Here is an 8,446-nt window from a genome sequence, read left to right as displayed (position 1 = left end):
TGACAAAGTTTGAGGTCATTCCAATGTCCAACATTACATGTGCAACACAAGTGAGAGAGGTCTTGTTTCGGACAGGAATTGTTTTTTCTGAGTGACACAAATATACTTTGTGTGGCATCTTATTGCAGTTGTACAAAAAAATGCCTGAAGCACTTCCTGCATTTTAATGTAAATAGTTGTATATAACTTTGTTTTTTTAAATACATTTGTTCATGTTTTTGAAATTTACATTCTAAGTTATGAAAAAATTATATTTGTGTTCGTTTGCACTATTTTGCACAATAGACTGCTGGGTTTTAATTTTGAGTTTTGAGAACTGCACAATAAATTCTCAAAATTGCATTTTTTAATCAATTTTGCTTTGCTAAGGGAATATACGTATAACCCATTCAGTATCACTTCCATTATAATTTTTACACTTCAGTTTATATCGCAATATATACCGTTACAGTGAAGGGATTCAATTTATACTGTGATATGAATTTTAGGTCATATCGCCCAGCCCCATTGACGGAACACTGGCCCATGAATGAAGTTTAACCCTGACCCAGCTAGCCAATGAGCAAGCATAGTGTTCAGGAAAATCTCCTTGTAGAAAGAAACCTGACGCTGACCAGACTGAGTGACTATCAGTTTTGACCAAACTAACAAATAAAGCAACAGAACAAACAGAGACAGAAATGCTGCAGTTAAACAACCACATACACTCAGTTAGGCAGTTAGTTAGTTCATTAGTTAAGTTGTCTCTGAGGGGAAATTCTGTTCCACAGCACTCCAGAGAGCAGTCTAGGTCACAAGTCCCACCAACAGCTTCTGCTCCAGTCTGCTCTTCCTCAGGAGCCTCAGGAAGTGTAGTCACTGAAAACTAAAAACTGCCTGTAATTAGTGAGCCAGTGATTGTACCGATGTCAGATCAGTCAGAGGAAGCACAGCTCTACAGCTGATCTGAACCCAGATTCAATTCAATATATTTTATTTGTATAGCACCAGTTCACAACAATTCTGCCTCAAGGCGCTTCACATGAGTAAGGCCTAACCTAACCAACTCCCCCTGAGCAAATACACAGGTGATAGTAGTAAGAAAAAAACTCTCTGGTGATAATGAGGAAGAAACCTTAAGCAGACCAGACCTAGAGGGGTGACCCACTGCTTACTCCATTCTAACCCTTACAAGGTTTTTACAGATTGTACAAGAATTTCTTAACAGTAGAAATAGAAAACAGAAACAGATGGAATGCCAACATCTAGCCAAAGTTTCACATGGTCCAGGAGAGCCACTTCCTGAGTTCATAAGTTCCAATACAGACCACACACAGCGATGGATGTTTTCAACCAAATCCTGCACACACCATCACAAGTTCATTTCACAACCCCTCAAAACCCCCAAAGTGCTCAACCCTGAATGACCACCATATTAGCTACAGCTTTAGCATTAGACTGAAATCATCTCTGTGTTATTACAGCAGTTTGAAAGTCAGTGTCTTTACTGGTATAAAATGATGCTAATATGACTAAGGTACCATGCTATGTTTTTTTTATATCAGCCCAGTCAGTTGTTGATTAGCTGATCCACTTTGATTAGTTCAGGGACAAATGGAAAAATTGCAGTAATTTGAGTCCCAAGGATCAGGATTGGGAAACCCTAGTCCAAAGGTCAGAGGTCATGACCTGGGAGAATGCACTATTTGCTGATTATTTGTTAAATGTGCCTATAATTCTCCCATCATTCATCTCTCTGGGCGTTGCCATGAGCAGCTATGACGCACAGAGAAGGCGCTCGTGATTTGACTCGTTCTGTCTGTGTCTGATTTGCATGAAGTCCAAACCGCCACATTCATGGAACCAAGGTTGCTGAGAGAAAAACACAACATGTGACACCACAGACTTCACCATGAAATGCCACACAGCAGCGTCACAGCATCGTCAGCGGCACGCCATCATCAGGACGCCTGGCGGCGTCTCTTCACACAAACAGCTTCAGAGGAGAAAGAAAGAAAGAAAGAAAGAAAGAAAGAAAGAAAGAAAAATAGTTCTGGTGGCCACTTTGAGTTTTTTTTTTTTTTTTTTTTTGGTACTTTAGGTGATCACGGATCTGGGTCCATCTCACTCTTTAAAAACACCACAAGCACAACACAATTTGTCTGCACAGAATAAATAGCGCCCCCTGGAAATGAGAGTGCACACTGGAGAAAAGAGAAGCTCCATGCATCCTGTTGGGGGCCACAAAACTACCGACCTGAAACCCATTTGAACAATTTCTCCTCCAAAAATCAAATATAACTCAAATAGGCCTGTAGGCCTGTACACACACAGGGAGGTGGCAGCCTGCAGGTTAGGGCACAAAGGTGCCCTTGAGCAAGGGCACCTTAGTCAAGGGCACCCAACCTGCTCCAAGTGATCGGTGGTTCACATGAGTGAATGTGAATGGCTGAAGTGTTCTGGGCATCAGTTAGCCGCTTTAGTTTCTCCTCCTTTCTGTAATTGTGCATGTTTAGTTTCTCTGTTTGTGGCCGTGTCCGGCTGTTTCAGCTCCTTGTTGTTGCTGGTGTCTTTTTTTACTGCTCCTGTTGTCTCGCTGCTTCTCCTGGTCCCAGTTTATTTGAAAGTCTATTTGCTGCTTTAAAGTCTATTTGCTGCTTCATTTGTTCTGTTTGTAAGTCTACTAAAAAATTATTTTTAACCCCCTCCCCCGTATATATATTTTTTTATTTGTTTGATTCTCTGCATCTGGGTTCAATCTCCCTCTGTAAAGTTAAACTCAGCAAACCTTCCCTCACCACCACAACCCAGGACATCAGGGGTCCTCGAGAGCTGCCTTCCTGATACTCTTAGTTGTCTCCCTGCTCCAACACACCTGAATCCAATGAAAGGTTCATTAAAAGCCTGCTAACGAGTCTTTCATTGGATTCAGGTGTGTTGGAGCAGGGAGACAACTAAGAGTATCAGGAAGGCAGCTCTTGAGGACCGAACTTGAGCACCCCTGCACAGTACATGAAAGCAGTGAACACTCAGACATATATGTGCCTGCTTAGCTGACCATATTATCATGGCAGATGGTCGCCCTCACCGAGTCTGGTCTGCTTGAGGGAGTTTTCCTTTGTCCCTGTGTTTGTTCATGGGCTGGTAAGGTCTAGAACAGTGGTTCCTAACCCTGGTGCCCTAACTTGCACATATACTCAACAAAAATATAAATGCAACACTTTTGGTTTTGCTCCCATTTTGTATGAGATGAACTCAAAGATCTAAAACTTTTTCCACATACACAATATCACCATTTCCCTCAAATATTGTTCACAAACCAGTCTAAATCTGTGATAGTGAGCACTACTCCTTTGCTGAGATAAACCATCCCACCTCACAGGTGTGCCATATCAAGATGCTGATTAGACACCATGATTAGTGCACAGGTGTGCCTTAGACTGCCCACAATAAAAGGCCACTCTGGAAGGTGCAGTTTTGTTTTATTGGGGGGGGATACCAGTCAGTATCTGGTGTGACCACCATTTGCCTCATGCAGTGCAACACATCTCCTTCGCATCATCCGTGAAGAGAACACCTCTCCAACGTGTCAAACGCCAGCGAATGTGAGCATTTGCCCACTCAAATTGGTTACGACGACGAACTGGAGTCAGGTCGAGACCCCGATGAGGACGTCGAGCATGCAGATGAGCTTCCCTGAGACAGTTTCTGACAGTTTGTGCAGAAATTCTTTGGTTATGCAAACCGATTGTTTCAGCAGCTGTCCGAGTGGCTGGTCTCAGACGATCTTGGAGGTGAACATGCTGGATGTGGAGGTCCTGGGCTGGTGTGGTTACACATGGTCTGCGGTTGTGAGGCTGGTTGGATGTACTGCCAAATTCTCTGAAACGCCTTTGGAGACGGCTTATGGTAGAGAAATGAACATTCAATACACGAGCAACAGCTCTGGTTGAGATTCCTGCTGTCAGCATGCCAATTGCACGCTCCTTCAAATCTTGCGACATCTGTGGCATTGTGCTGTGTGATAAAACTGCACCTTTCAGAGTGGCCTTTTATTGTGGGCAGTCTAAGGCACACCTGTGCACTAATCATGGTGTCTAATCAGCATCTTGGTATGGCACACCTGTGAGGTGGGATGGATTATCTCAGCAAAGGAGAAGTGCTCACTATCACAGATTTAGACTGGTTTGTGAACAATATTTGAGAGAAATGGTGATATTGTGTATGTGGAAAAGTTTTAGATCTTTGAGTTCATCTCATACAAAATGGGAGCAAAACCAAAAGTGTTGCGTTTATACTTTTGTTGAGTGTATTTCTCTCTTTCTGCTCTGCCACAACAAGCTCATTTGGGTATTCTTGGGACAATAACTCCTTTCTTCCAGTCCATAGGGATGGTAACCATGTCCTACATGAAAGCAAAAACTGTTTGCAACACCAGGAAAAACAACATCTCCATTTGCCTGGAGGAGTTCAGCTCCAATCCCACAGATCCCTGGAGCTTTCCCTGTCCTCAGGTGTTTCACCACCTTTGGAATTGTCATAAAATTTGGTGTTTTACAACTAACCGCGGGATCATCCAGCAGGACCTTGGTAATACAGATGTCTAACATCCTTGCAGGAGGCTCATTCTTGTACAACTGCTCAATGTAGGTGGTCCAGTGTGACAGTAGCATAGGCACCAATCAGGACCAAACTATTGCCCACCATGACTGATGGGAAGAGGTGTGGGTTGAGAAACATAGAGCTTTGGGTCTTCTCACAGATTCCTCCAATAAACACCTCCTTATCTACTCTATGACATATAGTCCACTTTGTCAGCTCCAAATACATCCAGAAATTCTACCTGGTCTGTGTAACTCACATGGAGCTGCCACAGCATTGTGGAGCTTTACAAGTTCCCTCAACAGCAGTAGTTGATGGTCAGCTTTGGTAAGAGAAAATATGTTTTCTGTGCCTTGTGCAGCCTGAAGTTTAAGCTTGTATGCTGCAGTGCAGTGGACAATGGCTCAGCAATACACCAGCTGCCAGAGACCCTTGGTGCTATCTGGTGGCTTCTTCTCCTCCAAAATCCTATTCAATTTATTTAGTTTATATAGCACCAAATCACAGCAAAGCTGCCTCAAGACACTTTAAACAAGTAAAGTCCAACCGTACCAACCCCTAGAGCAAGCACACAGGTGACAAGTGAGGAAAAACTCCCTCTGATGATATTGAGGAAGAACCCTCAAGTAGATCAGACTCAAAGGGGTGACCCACTGCTTAGACCATTCTACCATAAAGGTTTACAATACAGAAGATAACACAACAGCAATTAACAAGAGTCCATGTAGGCGTCCAGTCCACTGTCTGGGGTGGGGGTGGGTCATCGAGCCACTCATTGGATCTGTTCCTACAGCAGAGTCGATCCCACGTCCACCATAGAAATCATCCAATCCAGCACGTGGATCCAGCTGCATCTCGGACAGAAAATATTTTAGCCATCCACTTTATAATACAGCAGCAGTGTTACTCCCAGAGTGGGAAGACCAAAGATCTTTGTTTCTGGTGCAGAGCTATGTGAAGTGTTTTACAGACAACCCTCAACCAACTGCCCACAAAAAGTTTACCTTAAGGTTCAGACCTGAATGCATTTTAACGTTGAACCAGAAAGTGTTTAACGTGAGGGAACAATTGTTTACTCTCAAACTAATGATTTCTTTACACTGAAATGAATGGCTGGACTGTAAATGACTGAAGATGAAGTGTGACATTTGAAGCTGGTTTGGTTTGTAGGCCTTTTAATTTTGACGCCTCATCATGACCTTCAGTTTTTCTTCGTCTCTCAGACAAACTGACGGTGGAGATAAATTCACGGCAGATGATTTGGCAGGCGAGGTTGCAGCCGACGTCACAGCCGTGCAGTGAAAAAAACGAACAGAATAAATCAGCTCCGCTTCTCGTCCTCCATCAGGAGCTGCTGAGGTTTAGTGCAACAGCAGCTAAAGCTTTGACTAAAATCTGTGTGGCTTTAAATGAAAAGTTTCAACATTTTTAGGTTACATTTAAAATGTATGTGTTGCTGTGTTTTTATGATAATTTGATGAGTTAAGGAGAATTCGTAGTTTTAACTGCAATAAACTACTGGCATCCTGTGTAGGAATAAGTACTGAGATTTTTTTACTGTATTCAATCAATCAATCAATCAACTTTTTTCTTGTATAGCGCCAAATCACAACAAACAGTTGCCCCAAGGCGCTCCACATTGCAAGGCAAGGCCATACAATAATTATGAAACACAGTCTACGTCTAAAGCAACATAACCAAGGGATGGTCCAGGGTCACCCGATCCAGCCCTAACTATAAGCCTTAGCGAAAAGGAAAGTTTTAAGCCTAATCTTAAAAGTAGAGAGGGTATCTGTCTCCCTGATCTGAATTGGGAGCTGGTTCCACAGGAGAGGAGCCTGAAAGCTGAAGGCTCTGCCTCCCATTCTACTCTTACAAACCCTAGGAACTACAAGTAAGCCCGCAGTCTGAGAGCGAAGCGCTCTAATGGGGTAATATGGTACTACGAGGTCCCTAAGATAAGATGGGACCTGATTATTCAAAACCTTATAAGTAAGAAGAAGAATTTTAAATTCTATTCTAGCATTAACAGGAAGCCAATGAAGGGAGGCCAACACGGGTGAGATATGCTCTCTCCTGCTAGTCCCCGTCAGTACTCTAGCTGCAGCATTCTGAACCAACTGAAGGCTTTTTAGGGAACTTTTAGGACAACCTGATAATAATGAATTACAATAGTCCAGCCTAGAGGAAATAAATGCATGAATTAGTTTTTCAGCATCACTCTGAGACAAGACCTTTCTGATTTTAGAGATATTGCGTAAATGCAAAAAGGCAGTCCTACATATTTGTTTAATATGCGCTTTGAATGACATATCCTGATCAAAAATAACTCCAAGATTTCTCACAGTATTACTAGAGATCAGGGAAATGCCATCCAGAGTAACGATCTGGTTAGACACCATGCTTCTAAGATTTGTGGGGCCAAGTACAATAACTTCAGTTTTATCTGAGTTTAAAAGCAGGAAATTAGAGGTCATCCATGTCTTTATGTCTGTAAGACAATCCTGCAGTTTAGCTAATTGGTGCGTATCCTCTGGCTTCATGGATAGATAAAGCTGGGTATCATCTGCGTAACAATGAAAATTTAAGCAATACCGTCTAATAATACTGCCCAAGGGAAGCATGTATAAAGTGAATAAAATTGGTCCTAGCACAGAACCTTGTGGAACTCCATAATTAACTTTAGTCTGTGAAGAAGATTCCCCATTTACATGAACAAACTGTAATCTATTAGACAAATATGATTCAAACCACCGCAGCGCAATGCCTTTAATACCTATGACATGCTCTAATCTCTGTAATAAAATTTTATGGTCAACAGTATCAAAAGCAGCACTGAGGTCCAACAGAACAAGCACAGAGATAAGTCCACTGTCCGAAGCCATAAGAAGATCATTTGTAACCTTCACTAATGCTGTTTCTGTACTATGATGAATTCTAAAACCTGACTGAAACTCTTCAAATAGACCATTCCTCTGCAGGTGATCAGTTAGCTGTTTTACAACTACCCTCTCAAGAATCTTTGAGAGAAAAGGAAGGTTGGAGATTGGCCTATAATTAGCTAAGATAGCTGGGTCAAGTGATGGCTTTTTAAGTAATGGTTTAATTACTGCCACCTTAAAGGCCTGTGGTACATAGCCAACTAACAAAGATAGACTGATCATATTTAAGATTGAAGCATTAAATAATGGTAGGACTTCCTTGAGCAGCCTGGCAGGAATGGGGTCTAATAAGCATGTTGATGGTTTGGATGAAGTAACTAATGAAAATAACTCAGATAGAACAATCGGAGAGAAAGAGTCTAACCAAATACCGGCATCACTGAAAGCAGCCAAATTAAAACTAGTATTAAAACTAGTTGTACCACACTATTACAATACTCGATTTCAAGCAAAAATTCTGCATTTAAAATGGTACTTAAGTAAATGGATGATGATAATTATCGATAAGAGATAACTGAATATATGTGTGTGTGTGTGTGTGTGTATTTTGTCCAAACGGCACCTCAGAACTGAGCCAAACTTGGCACACATTATACTATGACATATGAGGAGTGACAATAGGCTGTTGAGCACTTTAGTAGTAGTTGTAGTCGTAGTAGTAGTTAAGTGAAGAGACTTTGTGCTGCAGAATCGAGCCACATGCAGCACACATACACTTTGACATACGGGGAGTGACAAAGGCTATTGAACACTTTAGTAGTATAGTATCACTAGTACAAATAGTTCAGGGGAGCTGCATCATAATCAGCAAGTGTCCTAAAAGGTTGGTGTCATGCTTTCTATTCTCTTCTTTTTCCATTGAGCTTTTTACCTCTTCAATTTTGCAAGTAGCAATAGCAGTCGCATAGTAGTAGTAATAGTAG

This window comes from Thalassophryne amazonica, chromosome 20 (assembly GCF_902500255.1).
Source record: "Thalassophryne amazonica chromosome 20, fThaAma1.1, whole genome shotgun sequence".
Taxonomy (NCBI): Eukaryota; Metazoa; Chordata; class Actinopteri; order Batrachoidiformes; family Batrachoididae; genus Thalassophryne; species Thalassophryne amazonica.
This window is presented reverse-complemented; position numbering follows the sequence as displayed.